Source organism: Pelobates fuscus, chromosome 5 (genome assembly GCF_036172605.1).
Source record: "Pelobates fuscus isolate aPelFus1 chromosome 5, aPelFus1.pri, whole genome shotgun sequence".
Classification (NCBI taxonomy): domain Eukaryota; kingdom Metazoa; phylum Chordata; class Amphibia; order Anura; family Pelobatidae; genus Pelobates; species Pelobates fuscus.
The window spans coordinates 89,709,581-89,719,716 of record NC_086321.1 but is presented as its reverse complement, the minus strand read 5'-3'; the positions used below and the strand labels follow the sequence as shown (position 1 = coordinate 89,719,716).

At 41.1% G+C, this 10,136-nt stretch overlaps 1 long non-coding RNA gene across 1 annotated transcript; it reads left to right on the top strand.

Annotated features, from left to right (window-relative positions):
* The first annotated feature begins 1,795 nt into the window (after nt 1-1,795).
* LOC134612526 (uncharacterized) lies at nt 1,796-8,631 on the top strand. Its single transcript, XR_010090933.1, has 3 exons — nt 1,796-1,894; nt 7,525-7,659; nt 8,503-8,631. It is a non-coding gene; the product is annotated as an uncharacterized LOC134612526 (long non-coding RNA).
* Nucleotides 8,632-10,136: the final 1,505 nt, after the last annotated feature.

Genomic DNA, 10,136 nt, shown 5'->3' with positions numbered 1-10,136 from the left:
TGAACCATCTGGGGACGAGAAAATGAAAGATCAAACACCCGATGTCCCAGTAATTCCCCCTGACAGGTGAGATGTTAGTGAAACTGATGAGTTAGTGAAGGAAACATCTCAATGCTTTACAGTGTCAATGCTGGACCATTTCTCTCTATGGGATTCTAAAGAGTGAATCTCGATATATAGAATTATAACGGAATTATAATCTGCTATAATCTTCTTGCAAACAGCTGCATTGAGAAGGTGGAAGAACCGGTATACGAGGTGATTGGTGAACCATCTGGGGACGAGAAAATGAAAGATCAAACACCCGATGTCCCAGTAATTCCCCCTGACAGGTGAGATGTTAGTGAAACTGATGAGTTAGTGAAGGAAACATCTCAATGCTTCATAGTGTCAATGCTGGGCCATTTCTCTCTATGGGATTCTATAGAGTGAATCTCGATATATAGAATTATAATCTGCTATAATCTTCCTGCAAACAGCTGCATTGAGAAGGTGGAAGAACCGGTATACGAGGTGATTGGTGAACCATCTGGGGACGAGAAAATAAAAGATCAAATACCCGATGTTACAGTAATTTCCCCTGACAGGTGAGCTAATGAAGCGGGACGGGGGTGGGGGTGCTATTACTGTAACAGATTAAAGTTATAGTTCTTGTTTATGGGAAAATGGAAAAGGACCCTTAAAGTAGAAAAAGAAAGGATCCCTAAAGGGACACTATAGTCACCAGAGCAACTTTAGCTAATAAAGCAATATAGCTGTATAGATCATGGTCACACTCTTAATTTGTTTATCAAAACGTTATTGCTATTGGCATTCTTTATTAGCAGCATGTCTGTTTTTAGCCTAATATATTCCTGTGCTTATGTTATCCTCTCTCCAGTGATTTTGGTTCTCTCTCCCCCTCCTTCCTGCTTTTAAGTCTCTATAACACTGTATTTTTTAATTGCAGCAAAATGAGACTCTGCAAAGAGTGCCGTCGGAATGTACTCTGTGACTTTTTAAACATCTGCAGGTAATGAGATAAGAAACTAATTGCTTTGTAGATATACTCTGGATTTCCATCTATTGCATGTACTATGTAAAGAGTTAATAACACCATGTGACTCACCCCCCTTCAGTTTAACCCATTTGTTGTGCATCTCACTAACCAATTCTTCACCCACCAGCTCACTCACCATCTTTCCCAGATTGCTTGCAGATTGTTGCACAGCTTTGTATAATGTTAGATAAGAAAAGACAATACTCTCCTTTAACTAAACTCATCTTATCATTACGCCCACCTGTCCACACTCTCTCCATTCAGCCTGCCATGTCTCCTACAGAATTCTGCAGGTCCCTACTCTCTGAGCAAGGGTTCCTCCTGACGTCTTGTGAACCTAGTGTTTTGTATATTTTCTATACTTTACTTACTGTATACTCATTGTCTTCTATTGTCTCCACAGTTAGTGCACATTGAATCTAATTTATATTTTCTCCATACTCACTGTGTTCGGTATATTGATTGTAAACCAGTAATCCTTATAATGGTAAAATCACGGATACATTTCTCTTACTTCACAATAGTTTTCCTCCCCACAACCTCTTGCCTCAATATATATTTCCCCTCTAGATTGTAAGCTCACAGGCAGAGCTCTTCTTTTGTTTTACTGTCTAGTTATGTGTCCCCTGTTTGTAGAATTACCAACGCCCCTTTATGTGTTATAGAAAGCACTCTGGATTAGAGCGCTATAGAAGAACTGTTAAATAAATAGAAATGTATGATCTCACATATATTATAATCTTCTTCAAACAGCTGTGTGGAGGAGCCAGAAGAAAGAGTGGCGATTTATGAACCATTTTGCGAGACAGAAATAAAATGTTAAACACATGATGACCTAGTAATTCCCCCTGACAGGTGAGATGTTAATGAAACTTGGGGATCAGTAATTACTGTAACGGACTTAAGGTATAGTTCTTGTTTATGGATATAAAAAGAAAGGACCCTTAAAGTTGGGGAAGCAGCAAAAAAACAAGCGGCGTCCTCTGGTGGTTGCGTGATGACGTAGGAGGAGGAGATGGGGCACGCACGCATCCAGAGGTGGAGAGACGGAGCCCAGTCGGGAGAATGACTGCGAGTTTAACCGCGGCACAATAAGGTTTGCGCCAAGCTGATATCGATATGAACGGATGGTCCTAAGTGGAAATAAAGCAGTGCTAGACGACCAAGCTTTAAGTCCTGTCAAGAAAAAAGAAAAATGAACTATCAAATGCAACGATACACGCTGCCATAAGCTAAGTAAACTTCAACAGTTTTTTTTTTTCTCGTTTTGAGTATAATATTTGGCCATAAAAACAGAAATTATGGTCGTACTAGAAAAAAAGTAAAAGAGAAAAAGCAAAATTGGGATAGATAAAGAAAGAAAGAGAAATTGAAATATTAAGGAAATCAGAAACCACAAAGAAAAAGAAAGAATGAACAGGGGATAAGCAAAGGAGGAAAGGCAGGAAATAAGCAAAATAGTAAAGGAGACTGCTTTCAATTAGTATATAACAACACTTTAACTTGGGCTTATTCCGCTCCTCTGCTCTTTTTTTATGTGTTTTTTTTTTCGTGTGGTTATTTCCTTTTTTTCTATACGTTATAAACATAATAAAGATGTTTCCCCAAAGCTAAAGAATTCAAAACTTGTAGCAGTAACAAGCGACACCTGCAGAAGAAAAACTGATTTTGTATCATATCACATAAAGCCTGAAAAAAAAAAAAGGAAAAAGGAAAATTGGAATAAAAAAAAAAGAAAAACATAAAAACAGGCGGAGCTCTTATAAAATAACAAGACAGACATTTATTCAGAAATATCAAGTAAGAAAATACAAAGGAAAAGGGTGAGAGAAAAATAAAGAAAGATTATTGTCCTCAGCTCAATTGACATCGTTAAGGAAAAAACCCTAAGATCGCAATACCCCTGAGAGCAAAAGCTTTCAAGCAATTAAGTAAGGGGTTAGAGATATAAGGAAAGGAGAAGCCAAAAAAAAAAGGGGGGGGGGGCAGATGTACTAAATACATATTTACAAGTCACCTACCTTTAAGTTCTCTCAATTGAAAAGTCAAAAATTTCAGCATCTTCGTGCAAGAAGTAAGGCTCAGTCGCACTACAGACCATGTCATCTAAATCCATAGAGAAGGTGTCTGCTAAAAAAGAAAGAAGGATCAAAAATCTGAAAAAGAACCATCAAGTTTTTTTCTACCAGTGTATAAAGCGACTAGAGAAAAAAAACGAGAAAATGTGTCCCTCTCCTCGTCAACATGTGAAGAGTCCGTGCAAAGCTCTTCCAGCCAAACGGGAAACGACATCACGGCAGACTTTTTGAAACAGTGCCTGGAAGAACAATTGGTAGCAATAACTGTTGAATTAAATTATAATTCTGCAGATATTAAAAAATCAGCTAATGGAACTAACGGGAAAAAAAAAAATCACATCTCTAGAATTTGAAGGAAGTGTACTTCAAGAGCAAAATGAACAATTAAATATCCAACTAAGGCAAATGGAAGGAAAAATAGGGGATCTTGAGGATCGCACATAAATGATTAAATTATTATAAATATAATTTTTGGTCATCATATAGTACACGCAAAAATTGCCTCTTCCCAATAATTTATTGGTACACTACTCTCCAATTCCTTGTCAATTTCCACTAGGGGTTACCCCCCTGCTCTTAGTGTACCTTGTTAGGCTGTATTTAGTTAGTTTCTTTAAAATCTTTGAATATGATTAAATTGACAACAATAAATATTCAAGGTTTAAATATCCCACAAAAAAGAAGTGCCTTTCAAGAGTATTTAAAAAAAGAAGAAGTTCAGATTGCTTTTGTCCAAGAGACTCATTGGTGTGAGTCCCAGGGAGCCGAAGGTGCCGTCCTTCCTCCCCAGCGGCAGTGTGAGTCCCAGGGAGCCGAAGGTGCCGTTCTTCCTCCCCAGCGGCAGTGTGTATCCATGGGAAAGGAGACAGTCGGTCCTCTTCCCCAACAGCAACCAGAGGTCCTGGGAAAACCCACAGATGGCAGGTGGAGATGGGACTGCTGTCTCTCTACCTGCCCTACAGGGATGCTGGGTGGTCGGACCAGATCCCCAGTGGCAGAATGTATCGCAGGGAGCTGAAGTTGCCATCCTTCCTCCCCAGTGGCAGAGTGTGTCCTTAGGAGAGGAGACAGTTGGTCCCTCTCCCCAGCAGTTCAGTGAGTCACAAGGAGCCGAAGGTGCCGTCCTTCCTCCCCAGCGGCAGTGTGTCCTGCAAGGAGCAGAGACAGTCGGTCTCGCTCCCCAGTAGCGGGACAATGTATTGAAAGGGGAGACAGTCGGTCCCCCTCTCCACCAGCAGAGAGAGTGTCAGGGAGAGGAGTCTGTTACCCCCTCTTCCCCAGTGGCTGAAAGTGTGTAAGGGAGAGGAGCTTGTTACCCCCTCTCCCCAGCGGCAGCCTAGCCCACCAAGGGGAGACACTAAGCTCCCCACTGGCGCAGATGGGACCGTGGTCTCTGTGCCCAAGCTACAGGGAATACGGACAGTCGGTCCTGCTCCCCAGCGGCAGAGTATTCTACCGGGAGGGGAGAGCCTCGTTCCCCCTCCCCAGCGGCAGCTTAGCCCACCAAGGAGGATGATAAGCCCCACAATGGTGCAGATGGGACCGTGGTCTCTGTGCCCAAACCACAGGGGGTAGGAATGATCGGTCCTGTCCCCCAGCAGCAGGGCTGTTTATCCAAAGGGGAGATAGCCTGCCTTCCCCTCCAGCAGCAACACCAGGTCCAGAGGGAGGAGCCTTCTATCCCTTCTCCTCAGCTGGGCTCCAGCCAGGCTACTCCCATGGTAGCGCTCGAACCAGGGCAGTGTACCACTGGTCTCTGCCCACTCAGCAACCCACCGATCCAGAGGGCTAGTAGCCCCCAGGGCCGTGGTGGAGCCCCTGGACATGGACAAGCTACCCACTACCCCAGGGGCAGTAACCAATTCTTGTGTGTGGGCCACTCTGTTGATTATGTTTTGTGGGTGGGTTGCTGGACTAACCAAGGCACTGACCGAAAGGAGGTCAGATACCTTGTTAGTCTTGTTGGGAAAGGGGAGAAATGTGGCGGAACCAGCCTCACCACTGGGCATTGGAGAAGACTGATTGCCAGCCTCCTGCCATGTGACTATGGCCCCTGGGATGTATTGCCCTTTAAGGAACTGATTTGGGCTTATTGCATTTTGAAACACTTTTTCTGCCCCTTTGAATACATAGGAAGGTGTGCCCCTCCCCCTGTTTCCTGTCTATGTTTTTCCGGAAGGGTGTTGTCCCAGTGACACTGCTAGACCTGTGGAACTGGTTTTGGGCAGAAAAGCCATGCTTGCAGTCATTCAAAAAGGACGTCCATCTAACTTTTGAGCTACTGGACGGATGTTTATGATTTTTGAGTATATTTATATTTGAAGGACGCTGATTTCAAATATGTAACTTTTATTAATATTGGTAAATAGAAAGGGAGGGGAACAGCGCTATAGTACTGATCACAAGAGGTGATAGAGCTGCACACCTGAAAGGAAGGGTAACCCTCAAACCCTTCAAAGAATGGAGAGAACAAAATACAACAAATACAGGGTGCGCTAAATAAAATAAAGGGAGATTAAAAAGTCTTTATAGGTACAATGTGGACCTTGAGTGAGTGTTCTTATGTTCTTTCTTTGGGATCTCAGTAGTCGAATATGGAATACAAAAGCAGAGAGGGGAGACCAATAGTGCAAAAGCGTAATGCGGAAAGGATCATGAACAACACAGACGTGGAGAAGTGCCAACTTACAATTTAAAGAGCTAAGCCCAGCTCTAGGTAAAACAGCATAAAGTGGTATTTAGTACTCCCCAAATGTAGGATATTGCTGGACAATTGGAGGTGTCTTCACACTGTCATTTTATATATGGTAAACACTATGGGCCCTCTCTTGTGATTTTATTTTCATAAGACTGGTACTGCAAGCATCATTAGAGGAATATCCTACACGTGGGGAGTTAAAATACCACTGTATGCTGTTTTACTTAGAGCTGGTCATAGCTCTTTAAATTGTAAGTTGGCAATCTTAGGACCTCAGTGTTGTCTGTTGTTGCAGTATTACCAAAGTTATTGCACCATTGGGTTTTTCCATCTTTTATACATTTTATATGCTGATGTCTGGGATGGTGTAAAGAATTTTGTGAAGACACCTCCAATTGTCCAGCAATATCCTACATGTGGGGAGTACTAAATACCACTGTATGCTGTTTTACCTAGAGCTGGGCTTAGCTCTTTAAATTGTAAGTTGGCACTTCTCCACATCTGTGTTGTTCGTGATCCTTTCCGCACTGAGATCCCAAAGAAAGAACATAAGAACACTCACTCAAGGTCCACATTGTACCAATAAAGACTTTTTCATCTCCCTTTATTTTATTTAATTTAATAGAGCTGACAAGATACTGCCTAATATGCTTAAAAAAAGAAATGCAACTAATCAGGTTGACAGAATAATAAGTAACGATACCATTTGCCTATCACCGGAAGATATAGAAAAAGCTTTTAATGATTATTATGCTAATCTATACAGTCGCTCAGAAACTACTCCTTCAGGATTAATAGAAGACTATATTAGATCAGCTAATCTGAGCAAACTAACAGAAACACAACTGAACTCTCTAAATAAAGAAATTATGGAAGAAGAGATTAAAAGTGCTATAGATAGACTTGAAAATTATAAAACTCCAGGTCCGGACGGTTTTGGGAATAAATTCTATAAGGAGATGAAAACTCAATTAGCAGGACATTTAACGAGTACTTTCAATACTGCAGTTACAAAGGGAAGGTTTCCAAATGAAATGTTAAAAGCAAATATTTTACCAATATTGAAACCTGGTAAAGATCCAACCAACGTTAAGAGGGATATCTAGGATAAAAATTACGGAACATGTAAAATTAACATTAAAATAAGAATGGAACAAGGGTAAATGTCAGCCTGAGAACTCTCGTAGGGTGATGGGTTTTTAAAGCATTGTGAATATGGTTGTTTTATATTGTATATATCTGTAAATTGTTAAGTGTTAATAATTAAAATAAGAAAAAAAAAAGCTGGGGAAGCAGTTGGACATTAAGATCAAAATGCTCAAAGTCTTACAATTTCTAGCTCAACAGACCCTTCAACAACTTTACCTTTCTATACATGTTTTAACCTCTCTGAGGGCAGATGGAGTCTAGAACATCTACATAGACAGCTCTACCACCCATTGTAACTGGCTCAGGCTTGAATGTAGTATTAAAGAGGAAGCGATCGCTATGATGCGTAGATGATGGGTAGATGTATAATGTCACTTTTAAGTTAACATTTGAAAATGTGATCCAGTGTTCAAGGATCTAATTGTTGTCATTGGGTGTACATCTAGTGACATACATACCGATATATGAAAATATGGTTGTTAGTAACTTTGCATTGATTGTTAGATAATATAAACACTATGGCATTTCAAACACATATCTCATAACTCACTTGCAAACAGCTGTATAAAGGAGATAGAAGGGGAAGGACAAGAATCAACAGAAGATCCCCTGAGGTCCACAGAGTCCAGCAATGAAGACCCCGATGGTGCGGAATTGGATGGTGAAATTAGATAATCAGAATCTCATAAAACATGGTAAGTTGGGTATTAACTAATTTCTAGTGATTTTTGACATATACAAGAATCTAGAATTGCAGACGTTCGTTGTTCAAACACTTTGAGTATAAGTTAGACAATAATTAATCAATATTTTAGTTTATGATCCTGCACTGATCACAAAGCACTAAGTGTGAAATATATATTAGATGAAGGACATTTAATGCTAGGGCTACAGCTAGACATTAAAGGGCCACTCCAGACCAATAATGCACTTTAGCGTGTTAAAAAGCTTTATGTGTGAAGAGTTTGTCCTCTTTTCTTCATTTTGGAAATTATGTAGTTTTTAATAGAAATGAACACTTTTACAAATTATACTGGTTACACCCACCCTGGCTTTTCAAACAGACAGTAGATCCTGTTACTTCCTGGTTTAGTTAGTTTATTTGCACGGAACGTAAGAGGCTGCAATAGCTGTTTTTAGCTGTAACTCAATTGAAAAAAATGCATATTATAATACATGTACGTTTTCATTTGGGTATATCTACTAAACAACTATTTTTATTTATTTACTATTTGGGCAGTGGAGTGTCTTTTTAATATTAGAAAATAAAAACCCTCAAACTGTTTGAATTTCCAGTAGAACAACACTTACATTAACGTTACCTTTCTGGACTCACCTTCTCCTGTCTGACAGCAGATGTAGCTCACAGAATATCTGTTTGTGTGTTGCTGTTTGCACAATGTACAGATGATTTATGCTCTGGATACTTTGTGAATGCAATACTTATTTATTATAACCTCATTTCTTCTTGCTTTGATTGTTTAAATGGACATTTTTTCTGTTTTTGTTTTTAACACAGAAAACTTCTTCGTTGCTAGAAGTTCAGAATATCCAAAAAAGAAAACGGAACAGAAACCTAAAAACACATCATCATCATCGTGGATAGGAACGAAGAACTAATCCCAGGAGGTCGCCTTAGGGAATACCGACCCAGGGGTCACAAACAAACATGGGGGGACAGAAACAGAAAAAGGCTGGGCGGGGTGGGGGAGACAGAGACAGACATGGAGGACAGAAACAGACAAGGGCAGGGGAGCAACAGATACATACAAGGACTGGGGGGTGGTACAGAAACAGACATGGGGGGATAGAAATAGGCAAGGGTTGGTTGGAAGGTGAGACAAAACAGACATTTGCTGGGGGGACAGAGACAAACATAGGCTGGGGTGGCAGAAACAGAGGAGGTCTGGGAGAGAGACACCCAGAGGAAAGGAAACACAATGAAGTTGAGGGGACAGATGCAGCCCCAAAGGGGCTGAGGGGACACAAGCAGACACAAAGGGGCTGAGGGGACAGAGGCAGAAAGGGGCTGAAGGGACACAAGCAGACACAAAGGGGCTGAGGGGACAGAGGCAGAAAGGGGCTGAGGACACAAGCAGACACAAAGGGGCTGAGGGGACAGAGGCAGAAAGGGGCTGAGGGCAGAAGCAGACACAAAGAGGCTGAGGGGACAAAGGCAGAAAGGGGCTGAGGGTACACAAGCAGACACAAAGAGGATGAGGGGACAAAGGCAGAAAGGGGCTGAGGGTACACAAGCAGACACAAAGAGGCTGAGGGGACAAAGGGAGAAAGGGGCTGAGGAGACAAAGGCAGAAAGGGGCTGAGGGGACACAAGCACACACAATTAGATAGAAATGAACACGTCTCTGTAATTTATATTATTATTATATTTTATATTATTATTAGATTTTATTTTAAATAAAACATTGGAAATTAACCTTGTTCATGAGTTGCTCGATTTCCTTTTAAATGTGTATCAAAGTCTTAACAAATTACATCATATTTCCGCTCACACATTGCAATGGATGGTGGTAAAATAGTGAGTAATGAGTCAGAAAATGGACCATCTGCCAAGACCGGGGAATAAAATGTCTGTCAGAAAGGGGAGTAGGAAAGGTGGGCAAGCGATTTATTAAAAAATGGCAATATATATGAATTGGAAAAAATAATGGGTCGATATATTGTAAATAAAAATGATGTTTAGTGACTCTAGAGATGACTTGTTAACACATTAAAGGAACACTATAGTGTCAGGAACTCACTATGTAGGCCCCCTGAGCCCTCTTATTGCACTAAGAAGGGATTTTACTTATCGTTTATCCAATGCAACATGAGTCTTGCCGTGGTTGGCCCCGCCTCAATGGCTGTGATCATCAAACTTGATGATCTCAGTCTATCCAATGCTTTCCTACAGGAAAGCATTGGGAGGCTATTGTGCATGCACAAAAAAATACAATGCATCTCTATAGGGAACGTTCAGTACCTCTATGCAGAATGTGAAGATGCTGAACACCGTGCTACACACTGTGCAGCACTGATCCAGGAAGCACCTCTTGTGGCCATCTGAGTGACTGCCACTAGAAGTGTTCCGAGGTAACAATGTAAACACTGACCTTTTCTCTACAAAGGCAGCGTTTACAGTGCTTAGCCTGCAAGGAGAGACTATAGACAC